This window comes from Chiloscyllium plagiosum, chromosome 24 (genome assembly GCF_004010195.1).
Source record: "Chiloscyllium plagiosum isolate BGI_BamShark_2017 chromosome 24, ASM401019v2, whole genome shotgun sequence".
Classification (NCBI taxonomy): domain Eukaryota; kingdom Metazoa; phylum Chordata; class Chondrichthyes; order Orectolobiformes; family Hemiscylliidae; genus Chiloscyllium; species Chiloscyllium plagiosum.
In genome coordinates this window covers 45,453,689-45,466,568 of record NC_057733.1, presented here as the reverse complement: position 1 = coordinate 45,466,568, position 12,880 = coordinate 45,453,689, and positions in this window count along the sequence as shown.

Below are 12,880 nucleotides of genomic sequence, written 5' to 3'. Positions count from 1 at the left end.
TTCTTTGATTCACTCTTAAACTATTCTCTTTTGTTGGATCCCTCATTTCATTATCTTTATTTTATTGTTTTAACAAATTGTGGTTTGGAACTCTAACTTGGAGACTGCAAGCTAAAATTAACATTTTGGACCATAAGTAACAGCTTGTTTAAAAAGGAAAACTAACAAACTAGCTTTTGTTTATTTGTGAGGCCAGGCCAGGAATTTAATTGCCAGTTAGTTCCTGGTCAAGGTTCTATAGATGCTTTGTTGTTGGGAAGAGCATTATGTTTAAACAGATAACAGAAGTTGGCTATTAACAAAGATGGTACCAAGGAATTGGTTCCAGCAAGTCTGTAAAATATCTTACGCTCAAGTAAAAGGCAGGTGCTGAGTGGTAACTGGACCGCATGGACAAGACAGTCAATCTGTCAGGGAATGGTCAGAATTTGAATTGGGTTTTCTGCTATGTTGTTTTGGGAGAAGGAATCTGGCTATTGATGCTACAGCATGAAGATTTGAAAGTGCCCTGTCTAACCTCCCTCATCAGCTCTTTGAAGCTCAGAAAATAGAAAACTAAGTTATGAGTATGATTGCATTTATCTGAGTGAAGTGTAAAAGATAACCCTGATTAACATCGACAGAAAGCCAACCAAAAAAAAAAGTCTGCCAATGGAACAATGCACTGTGAAAACCACTTACATAATCAGTCCATTTTTGCTTTTTTTAATCCCTTAACTATGTTTATTTATTTGTATTTTGTGTGGATAGGCCTAAAAGCAAAGACCTTCAGGTTTAAAGCATAGACCAATTAGACTACTTTGATGTTTAATTTTGTTCTACTGAAGTTATTGTGCAATTAATAATTTGCTTAGACATTTGTTTAAGCTAAAAAAACGGCGTTGAGAATTGATTATTAACAATGTATGGGATTCATTAGTCATAAAGTCTGGTTAGGAGCTATTAGGGTAAATTTTAGAGACTTTGAAGCTTCTAATTTTGCTGTCTTGTGATACAGAGATGGAAAGGCTGATTTGGTTCAGCTGCCTGTCTCATAACACTTTCCATTTAGTTCCTTGCATCTAAATACTATTTAATATATACTAGAGGCTTTACCCTATTCCTTATGATTTTAATTCTCTTAGCCTAACCTAAAGACCATTTTTTACTTTAAAGACAGGACAGTAGAAATACTCACCTGCCCTTACTTACCAAAGGAGCCACTTATCCCACACTGACTCCCAGTTCCAATTGATGAGACAATTTTTTCCCCGCAATTTCAATCTTGAATATTTTCAAAACTTCCCACCCTAAGCAGCTTTTCAACTCCAGGTCTCATGCATTCAGTTGTGTCTAGAGTGTAAAACCCATAAGCTTTCCACTTCTCTTCACTTCCAAATAAAAATCATTAGTACTGAAATGTTAACTCCGTTTTTCTCTCTCCACAGATTCTACCAGACCTGCTGACTTTCCCCAGCAATTTATGTTTTTTTGGGCAATGGCTTGTATGGCTTTTAATATCTTTGACAAATCCACAAACATTTAAGAGAAGAACGTGGTCAACAGTGACTTTCCAAATTGTCAGAAAGAGACATCAAACCGCTCCCGAGAAAACAATATTCATGCTCAATTATTTTTAAAATTCCATATATATATATTTTCAGTGTGCCATTTCCAAAAGTTCTATTTTTAAATTCTGTAAGTTCTGTTCAGAAAGAGTTACCTCAGACTTTTTGTGCAACTGTATAGTTAATTTGTATTTTAGAAAATCTTTGAGACAGAAGTAGGGCAGACTATAAACTGAGTGATAAGAATATAGCTGTCAAATATTATTTTTAATAAATTTAGATTTAGGATTTAGAAATAGATCATGAAATTTCACCATGAAACTTATTTCTGTTTCCTCTCACTGGGCTTTCAACAGAATATCTGCCATATAATTGAAAAGCAAAGAATATTTGTAGGATTTTTGGGAAAATGGGAAAGAGGGATGAATTGGATAACTCTTTCCAAGAGCCAGCACAGTCACAGTAGGCCAAATGGACTCATTCTACGCAACATGATTCTATGGGTGGAATCAGCCTGAAGAAGGGCAGATGAGGATTAGACTAGATGGATTGGCCATGTTACATTGCCCGTTGTGTCCAGGGATACGCAGGCTAGGTGGATTAGCCATGGGAAATGCAGGATTAAAGGGATAGGGTAGGGAGGTGGGTCTGGATGGGATGTTCTTCGGAGGGTTGGTGTGAACCCGATAGACCAAACAGTCTGTTTCCGTACTGTAGCGATTCTATGGTTCATTAGGGAGAGGCCAGAATTCAGAATCCCAATGGCAAATGAGCTTTCACAATTTCACAAGGTCACTGAACCTTAAAGGCAGGTTGAACTTCCCAACACCAATTAGCTTCTCCCTGAAGGAGGAATATGTGTCTCTGAAAAAGGGCGACACGGTGGCACAGTGGTTAGCACTGTTGCCTCACAGCGCCAGAGACCCGGGTTCAATTCCTGCCTCAGGCAACTGTCTGTGTGGAGTTTGCACATTCTCCCCATGTCTGCGTGGGTTTCGTCCAGGTGCGCCGGTTTCCTCCCACAGTCCAAAAATGTGCAGGTCAGGTGAATTGGCCGTGCTAAATTGCCCGTAGTGTTAGGTGAAGGGGTAAATGTAGGGGAATTGGTCTGGGTGGGTTGCTCTTCAGAGGGTCGGTGTGGACTTGTTGGGCCGAAGGGCCTGTTTCCACACTGTAAGTAATCTAATCTAATCTGACTGCGCACAAGAGGTGTGAGCCTGTAGACTTCTTCCTGGGCTGCAGAGTGAATAGTCACTGTTTTCGCTTTCTTGGGAGTTGTTAATAATGTGATATTGATTGAGGTTGTGGGCCAGCAGACAAAGCTACATTGAGAGCGGGTATCCAGAGGAGGGAGATTGCAGGCCAAAGAAAGGGGGTGAATGAATTGGAAACGGTGGAATGGAAGTTGGGGAAGAGTGCTAGAGTAAGAATGGCACACATGCTTCTGCCATGTCGTTAGACACTGGAGATGATGTCTAAGTAGCATGAACACAGCGAGTTGAATCCAAAGGCCAGGTTTGATGACATTAAGAGTTGACTCCTCAGAGTCTAAATGGGGTGCAGAGGGCATAGTCACAGTGAGAGGGAGGAGTTTGATAGTCATAGGGTCACAGACAGATACAGAATGGTTTCATATTGGGAAGAAGTGTCATGGAAAGTCAGGGTGCAGGCAGCCTAGAGAACAGAATGGGGTCAGAAGGGGCATGGGCATAGGCTTGGGGAAGGTAGGATATATTTATTATGATAGAGTTGATGTATCAGAGGACGAAGGGAGGTTCAGCTGGTGTTGATGAAGAATGATGAGATAAACTTGGTGGGTGATAGGGAAGGCCAAATGTGCTGCAGCATTTTGAGTAAATTAATTTTCATTTCACTACTAGATACCTCGAACGTAGACACTCACAAATATGCAACCCCAAAAGAGAAGGAGGAACTTTTCAGGTAGAAGGACTAAATTCTGAAATGTTTGGGCTGGTGAAAGCAGCATCCCATTAATCACAAGTTAAGTGGATGGAGAACCATGCTCCACTAAATAGTCAAATGCCCAAGAAAGCAGTATGAGGTCCCATCAAGGTCATGAACTGCAGTAAATTGACTGATTGACATGTCCTGATGTCCCAGGCTGGGAGACAGTGAATTATCAAGGAAGGAGTTGCAGAAATAGCGACATTGTCCTGGATCAGATCCTTTAGTTACCTAGGTAGCTGCTTATGACAGACAAGGAGGAAGGTTTTACATCTTCAATCGCACAGAAATCGTTTTTTGATTGTGTTTCTAGGCTTATGAAAGCAAACTCAGTTGTGTTGGAGGGAGGATACCAGTTCGTAGCTTTCAATGCATGTTGTATCCACACACATGGATGTATAAATGAGAAGTTCTCTGGGACCCTGCGGAATGGCGATCAACATGGTGGGCATAACAAAGTGGAAGAAGGCTAATGGAATGTCATGGTTAGCTCTTGGCCTTAGCTTGGCTTGAAGGACTAGATTTATAGGGGAAACTTGAAAGAATGTTCTAACCAGATGCTGTAATCTTTTGACAGGTCTCCTCAGGCCTGCACGATGATAGCCTGCCTTTTACTGGCCCTTATCCAGCTGAGGAGGAACCAGCATCGGGTGGCCCAGCGCCAGAGCAGCAGAAGCAGTGACAAAGCTTCCAGAACTGCAGGAACCTGGCCACTGGGGTTAAAGATATAGCAAGCTTTTGTCCAAACCCAATATATCAGAGGCCTGCAATGACCTTCAGTTAAGTAGGATACAACCACCTTAGGATGTCTTATGAAGTGGTTAACCATGCTAACCAGGTGCCCAATGGCGAAACAGCACCCACATGCCTGAGAGTCCCATCTCACCTCTGAATGTGGATAAAAAGCAAAGCCCTTGGAGCAGCTTTGGAAGTTACTTCATTACTATAGTCCATTATGGTTTTATTGTCCACTAGCATTATGAGGAATCCATGTTACCATGAGCCACAATATATAGTGGGGATTGTATAATATTTAAGTAACTTTACACATGACAGATTGGAAATTGGATCCCAGAATAAAAAGCAACACACAGATAAATAAAGAGATTGTTAGCAAATTAGAACATATGCAGGACCTGAATACTCAATGTGTTTCCTGCCACTTGTCAAGCAATGACCTTGGTCCTTCCACTGAATAATATTGACACATAAAGGTTACAATATTCTGTATATTTATGTCTTTTAGGGAAGGAACTCTATCTTCCTTCCCTGGTCTGGCCTAAATGTCTGCCATACAGAATTGTGATTGACTCACAACTGCCCTCTGAAATAGCCTAGTAGCCATTCCCTTCAAGAGTAACAAGGGAGAGGCAACAAATGCCAATGCTAATGACACTCAAATCCATTTGAAGAATGTAAAAGAAAGTACATATAATGGAGAAGGTATACTATAATGTACCATGACTCTAGTCAGGAGGGATATTAGGAAACATGGTTATGCACAGAGAGTGGTAAAAATTTAGAACTCTGGCTTTGAAAGGATATGGATTCTGGGGAAATTGGAGCTTTCAAGGTTGAGATCTATAGACCTTTGTCAGGTAAGGGTAATGGAGCAAAGGAAGGAAAATGGGGTTTATACGCAGATCAGCCAGTATTGATCTGAATGGTGGAGCACACTCAAAGAACTGAATGGCCTCATCTGGCTCCCTTGCCCATAAAGAAATCCTGTATATAAACCTCAATTTTTAAAGTATTCTTCATGATGAAACCACTAGATGGCACGAAAACATTTGTATTTAACATGATTTTAACTTAGATCTTCATGATATGAAACCACAAAGCTTTCTTCAATCAAGATTAAATTCTTATCAAGGGTGGTATAACACATACCAGTGGACAAGCCAAAAACCTAGACACTTGCCTTTGAGACTAATTCACTCAATCAGAATTTGTTTTAATGATCAAGCATTAACCCAAGAAAAACCAATAGAAAGCAGAGTCAGCAAAGAGAATTTTGTTTTCTGATTGGCAACATATAACTAGTGGGGTGTCAAAACATTCAGTCCTCAGGCTCCTAATATTTACTGCCTATATTAATGACTTGAATGCAGGGATAGAAAATTTAGTCAAATTTACAGATGACACAAAAATAGATAAGGAAGTAAGCTGCAGTGTAGAAATAAGAAATTTACAAATGGATATGAATAGATTAGGTTAATGGGCCAAATTTTGACAGATGAAGTTTAATGTAGATAAGTATGAAGTTAGTCATTTTGGTCAGAGGAATAGCAAGGCAACTTATTATCCAAATGGAGTGAAACTTCAGAGTGCTTTGATGCAGAGGGATATGGGTGTCCTTGTGCACGAGTTACAGAAACATGGCATACAAGTAATAAGGAAGGCAAATGAAGTTTTGGCATTTGTTGCTAAAAGAACAGTATATAAAATTAGGGAAGTGTTGCTGCAATTGTAGAGAACATTAGTGAGAGCGCACCTGGAGCACTACATATAATTTAGGTCCCCTTACTTGAGGAGAAATGAAGATGCATTTCAGGATGAGGAAATTCACTAGACTAATTCCCAAGATGACAAGTTTGTCTTATTAAGGGAGATTGAGGGGTTTAGACCTGAACTGTCTGAAGTTTAGAGGAATGAGAGGAGATCTAATTGAGGTGCGTAGGATACAAAAGAGATTGACAAAGTAGTTGGAGAGGATATTTCCTCATGCGGGGCAATCTAGAATGAATGGTCTTTGTTTTAGGATAAGGGATAGCAGATTTAAAGCAGAGATGAGTAGAAATTAGTTACATCAGGAATCTGTGGGTTTCAATACCTTAGAGAATCATGGATGCTGAGACATTGAGTAAATTTAAGGAGGGAGATGGACAGATTTTTAATTAGTAATGGGTTGAAGAATTATGGAGAGTGGGTGGGAAAGTGGAGATCAGATAAGTGGAGGTACATGAGATCAATCATGATTATATCAAATGGAGCAGGCTCAAGAGGCTGAATGGCATACTCCTATTCCTAGTTTACATGTTCTTATGTGAAGTGACTTCCAATTAAGAAAGAAAGTATTTATATACGTGGTTGCAAAGTGCTTGACAATCAATATTGTCCTGAGGTCATGAAAGTTTTGATGTATGTTCTATATATCCAGAACTACAGGATGCAGAAGAGATTTATAAGAATGGTTCCAGGGGTGAAACACTTCAGTTATAAGGAAAGAATGGAGGACCTGGGCCTGTTTTCCTTGGAGAGGAGAAGGCTAAGAGGAGATTTAATAGATGTTTACAAAATCATGAGGATTCTGGACAGAGCAAATTGGGAGAAACTGTTGCTGCTCATAAGTGGATTGAGGACCAGGGACACAATTTAAAATAGTTTTCAAAAGAAGCAAATTGAGGTGAGAAGAAGTTTTTTTGCTGGTCAAGTGATCTTGGCCTGGAACGCACTCTTGGAAGTGTACAGGAGGCACCAAGAAGGTATTAGATGATTACTTAAATAGAAACAATGTGCAGCTACATGGGGAAAGGCAGGAGATTGGCATGAAGACAAATGCCCAGAGAGCTGGTGCAAACAGAATGGGCCAAATGGCCTCCTTCTACACTGCAACAATTCTGTGACCTTTTTTACTGCAGTAAAATAATCGCTAGTCGTACACAAACATATATTGTCAAGTTACTTCATTTCATAACAAAATCACTATCAAAGATTGATGGGCAATAGGAGAAATGTGCGAGCTATAATTAAAAAAAACACTGCTGTCGTAATAAACTATATTTATCCCCCAGTTAGTCACAGCATTCTGCAAAACAAGTTGAAGTTAATCAGGTTCTCTCTGAGATTAAATGATACAAAATAGATTACAGCACTTAAAGATGGATTTTTTTTTGCAGTGATTTGATTTTTGCTAACTTTTGTGAAGGGTTCATATGACAGTATTCATTTGGCAGCTGCTTTCTGAACAATCTATTTCCCGAGTGAACCTTTGAATAAAAATGACAATGTGATAGAACAAAGCTAGCAAAAGCTGACACTTATCCCAGACAATGAACAACTCAAGGATGACCTTGATTGCCAATAGAATCACACAGCATTGAAGGTGGCCATCGGTCATTGTGTCTGTGCTAGCATTTTTGATGGAGCTAAGTAACTAATCCCACTCCACCACTGATTCTTTTTCCCCATAGGTCAGCAATTTTTCCCCTTTAAGTATACTCAATTATAAGTGCAATAATATGCAAAATCAGGTGGCTACACAAGTTTGTACATTAAGTTGTAGATAAACTTATAATTCCTTTCCCATAAATTGCAGGACAATAATAATCTAAGTACATAAAATGCTAAAGAGAGAAATTCAAACATGAAAACAAATTCAGCGAAGTACATTCTGGACAGCTATAGTCTTTGAAATTTTACGTTAAATATTACACAATTTGTCTAATTTTAAGCTTTCTTATACTTGTCTACTGATAGATTTCAATCTTTACATCAGAAAAACAGAGGGATATTCGAATTTCACCATCGCTTCCCTGAATGTCACAACAGTTATTCCAGCACTTCCAACATTCAATCCAATTCACGGAGCGCTGACAACCCATCCAATTCTGACCTTTTACGAAGACTCGATCTCATTCTCTCATTTTCCCAGTTCCTTCCTTGTTCACAAAAAAAGTTACGGTCTAATTAGATAAAACATAGAATGTTACAGCATAGTACAGGCCCTTCGGCCCTCGATGTTGCACCGACCTGTGAATTTAATCTGATGCCCATCTAACCCACACCGTTCCATTATTATCCATATGTATGTCCAATATCCATTTAAATGCCCTTAACATCAGCGAGTCTACTACTATTGCAGGTGGGTCATTCGATGCCCCTACTACTCTCTAAGTAAAGAAACTGATATCTGTCCTAAATCTATCGCATTGTTACATGAATGTATATCTAGGGTGCCACATTCACTGCTGCACTGTAATCAGCTGCTGGGTAACAATGAGCAGCCAGATGAAGATCTTCAAGAGCCATTCTATGAAGCTGTGGCATTTTAGGTCAAAACATAATTACTTCAAACTTCTGAGATTAAGAAGACAAAACAGACACATTTCTCAATTCTACTTTTTGTTAGTCTGTAGTCTGCTTCAGGCTGGTTTTCTTATTCTCCCTAATTCAGTTGCTCTGCACATTGTCTAATTTACCACTCCAGTGGTTTCATAACACCAGAAGACCATAAGACATAGGAGCAGAAATTAGGCCATTCAGCCCAACGAGTCTGCTCCACTATTCAATCTTGGCAGATATGTTTCTCAGCTGAAAATGTGTTGCTGGAAAAGCGCAGCAGGTCAGGCAGCATCCAAGGAGCAGGAGAATCGACATTTTGGGCATGAGCCCTTCTTCAGGAATGCTCATGCCCGAAACGTCGATTCTCCTGCTCCTTGGATGCTGCCTGACCTGCTGCGCTTTTCCAGCAAAACATTTTCAGCTCTGATCTCCAGCATCTGCAGTCCTCACTTTCTCCTGATAAGTTTCTCAACCCCATTCTCCCACTTTCTCCTCATGATCCTGGATCCCTTTGATACTCAAGAATCTACGTATCTCCGTCTTAAATATACCCAGTGTACTGGTCTTCACAGTCTTCTGTGGAAATGAATTCCATAGATTCCCCACTCTCTGGCTGAAGATGTTTCTCCTTATCTCCATTCTAAAAGGTCTTCTCTTTACACTAAGGCTATGCCCTTGGGTCCTAGTCTCTCCTACCAGTGGAAACATTTTCCCAAAATCTACTCTGACTAGGTCATTCAGTATTCTGTTTGTTTCATTTAGATCCCCCTCATCCTTCTAAACTCCATTGAATATAGACCCAGAATCTTCAAATGTTCCTCATATATTTAAGCTTTTCATTCCTGGCTCCATTCTTGTGAACCTCCTCTAAACATGCTCCAGCGCTAATATATCCTTCCTGAGATATGGGGCCCAAAACTGCACACAATACTCCAGATGTGGTCTGACCAGAGCCTTATAGAGCCTCAGAAGTACATCCCTGCTTTTAGATTCAGGTCATCTCAAAATAAGTGCCATCATTGCATTAGTCTTCCTAACTACTGACTCAACCTGTAAGTTTAACTTGAGAGAATCCTGGACTACAACCCCCAAGTTTCTTTGCACTTCAGACTTCTGAATTTTCTCCCCATTTAGAAAATAGTCCATGCCTCTACTCTTTCTACCAAAGTTCGTGACTTCACACTATCCCATGTTGTACTCCATCTACCACTTCTCTGCCTACTCTCCTAACCTGTCCAAATTCCTCTGCAGCATCCCCACCTCCTCAATTCTACCTGTCCCTATCTTTGTATCATCTGCAAACTTAGCCAGAGTGCCCTCAGTTACTTCATCTAGATTGTTAATGTACAAAGTGAAAAGTTGTGGTCCCAACAATGAGCTTTGCAGTACACTATTTGTCACCAGCTGCTATCCTAAGAAAGACCCTTTTAACCCCAATCTCTGCTTTCTGCCAGACAGTCCAGCTTCTATGCATGTTAGCACCTTGCCTCTAACACCATGAGCCCTTTTCTTACTCAGAGCCTCCTGGGTGTTACCTTGTCTAAGGCCTCCTTGAAGTCCAGGTAGGTTTTTTTAGATTAGATTAAATCAGATTCCGTACAGTGTGGGAAACAGGCCCTTCGTCCAACAAGTCCACACCGACCCTCCGAAGAGTAACACACCCAGACCCATTTCCCTCTGACTAATGCACCTAACACTATGAACAATTTAGCATGGCCAATCCACCTGACCTGCACATCTTTGGACTGTGGGAGGAAACCAGAGTACCCAGAGGAAACCCACGCAGACACAGGGAGAATGTGCAAACTCCACACAGACAGTCATCTGAGGCTGGAATCAAACCCGGGTCCCTGGTGCTGTGAGGCTGCAGTGCTAACTACTGTGCTGCCCCTTGATGAAACCATGCTGACTCTACCCTATTTTATCACACACTTCCAAGCATTCAAAAATCTCATCGTTCACAATGGATTCCAGGATCTTACCCACGACCGAGGTTCGGCTAATTGGTCTGCAATTTTCTACCTTTTGCCTTATTCCCTTTTAAATAGGAGTGTCACGTTAGTGATTTTCCAGTTCTCTGGGACTCTCCCTTATTCTAGCGATCCATGAAAGATTACCACTAATACCTCCACTATCTCTTCAGCTACCTCCCTTAGAACTCTGAGGTGTAGTCCAGGTGATTTACCACCTTCTGGCCATTCAGTTTTTCATACTTAGCTCTGCCCCTTCACACTCTTGAATTTTTAGGATATTACTCGTGTCTTTCACCATGAAGACTAACACAAAGTAATTATTCAGTTCCTCAACTATTTCCTTGTTCTCCACTACTATCTCTCCAGCATCATTTTCCAGCTACCCAATGTGCACTTTTGCCCTTATATAACTAAAGAAACTCTTATAGTCTTCCTTTATGTTACTGACTAACTTACCCTCATATTTAATCTTCTCCCTCATATTTTCTTTGTTGCTCTCTGTTGGTCTTTGTAAGCTTCTCAATCTTCTAGTTTCCCACTCCCCTTTGCCACATTATATGCTTTCTGTTTTATTTTATGCTATCCCTGACTTCCTTACTCAGCCAGGGTTGTGTCATCCTCCCTGTACCAGGCTTCTTTTTCCTCGGGATGAATCTCTGCCGTGAGTCCTGAATTATTCCCAGAAACTCCTGCTATTGCTGTTCCACTGTCTTTCCTGCTAGGCTCCTCTCACAGTCAATTCTCCCCAGCTCCTCCCTCATGCCTCTATAGTTGCCTTTATTCAGCTATAATACTGTTACCTCTGATTCTATCTTCTCCTTCTCAAATTGCAAAGTAAATTCAGTCATATTATGATCATTACCTCTTCAGGGTTCCTTCACCTTAAGCTCCCTTACCAAGTTTGCCTCATTGCACAACACTAAATCCAGTTTTTACCTCATGGGCTCCACCACAAGTTGCTCCAAAAATCCATCTCGTAGACATTCCACAAATTTCTTTTCTTGCAATCCACTATCAACCTGATTTTCCCAGCCCACCTGCATATTGAAATCCCCCATGATCACGGTAACTTTGCTTTTCCAACGTACCTTTTCTATACCCTGGCATATTTTGCACCCCATCTCCTGACTACCATTTGGAGGCCTGTACATAATTTGAACAATGATTTTTTTTACCTTTGCAGTTCCTCAATTCTACCCATCTGACCCTACCTTGTCTCTTACTATTGATTTAAGTTCATTTCTTACTAATAAAGCAACCCCACCCCCTCTGCCCACCTGCCTATCTTTTCGATAGGATGTGTATCCTTGAATATTCTTCTCGTAATCCTGACCCCCTTGCAGCCACGTCTCCATCCTGCCCACCGTGTCATACCTGCCAGTTTCAATCTGCTCATTTACCTTACTCCTTATCCTGTGTGCACTCGGATATAACACCTTCAGTCCTGTATTAACCATCCCTCTTCTCATTGTCATTCATTTGTTCAATGTGCTTGAAGTTTCATTGCTAACCTTTTCCTTACACTCTGTCCTATTTGTGTCTGTGCTGGAGATTTTAATAACCTCTCCTAAGTTCTGCAGTCTTACCTCCTCCTTTAATTTCCCCTATAACTGAGCTCCCCTACTAATTTATTTAAAGCCCTGTCTACAGCCCGAGCTATGTGATTCGCTAGGACTCTGATCCCAACACGGTTCAGATGAAGAGTATCCCATCGGAACAGGTCCCCGTTTCCCCAGTAGATACCAATATCCCGTGAATTCAAAACCATTTCTCCCACACCAATCTTTGAGCCACGCATTTACCTGCTTAATCTTATTGACCCTGTGCCAATTAGCTTGTGGCTCAGGTAGTAATCCAGAGATTATTACCTTTTTGGTCCAGCTTTTTAATTTAGCTCCTAGCTGTTCATACTCCCTTAGCAGAACCTCTGCCCTAGTTTTATCTATGTCATTAGTACCTACATGGACCACAAGTATTGGATCTTTACCCTCCCACTCCAAGTTCTTCTGCAGCCCAGATAAGATATCCCGAACCCGAACACCAGGCAGGCAACACAACCTTCAGGACTCTCGATCCTGGTCACAGAGAACACTGTCTATGCCTCTAACTATACCATGCCCAATTACAACAACATTTCTTCTGTCTCCCCCCACTTGTTTGGCTCCCTGCACCACCATGCTGTGGTCAATTGGCTCATCCTCCCAGCAGTCCTCATTCCCATCCACATTGGGAGCAACACTCTTGAACCTTTTGGACAAGAACAGGGACTGAGGCCCCTGCAACTTCTGAATCCCTCTACCTACCTCACTCATAGCCACAGTCTCCTGTTCT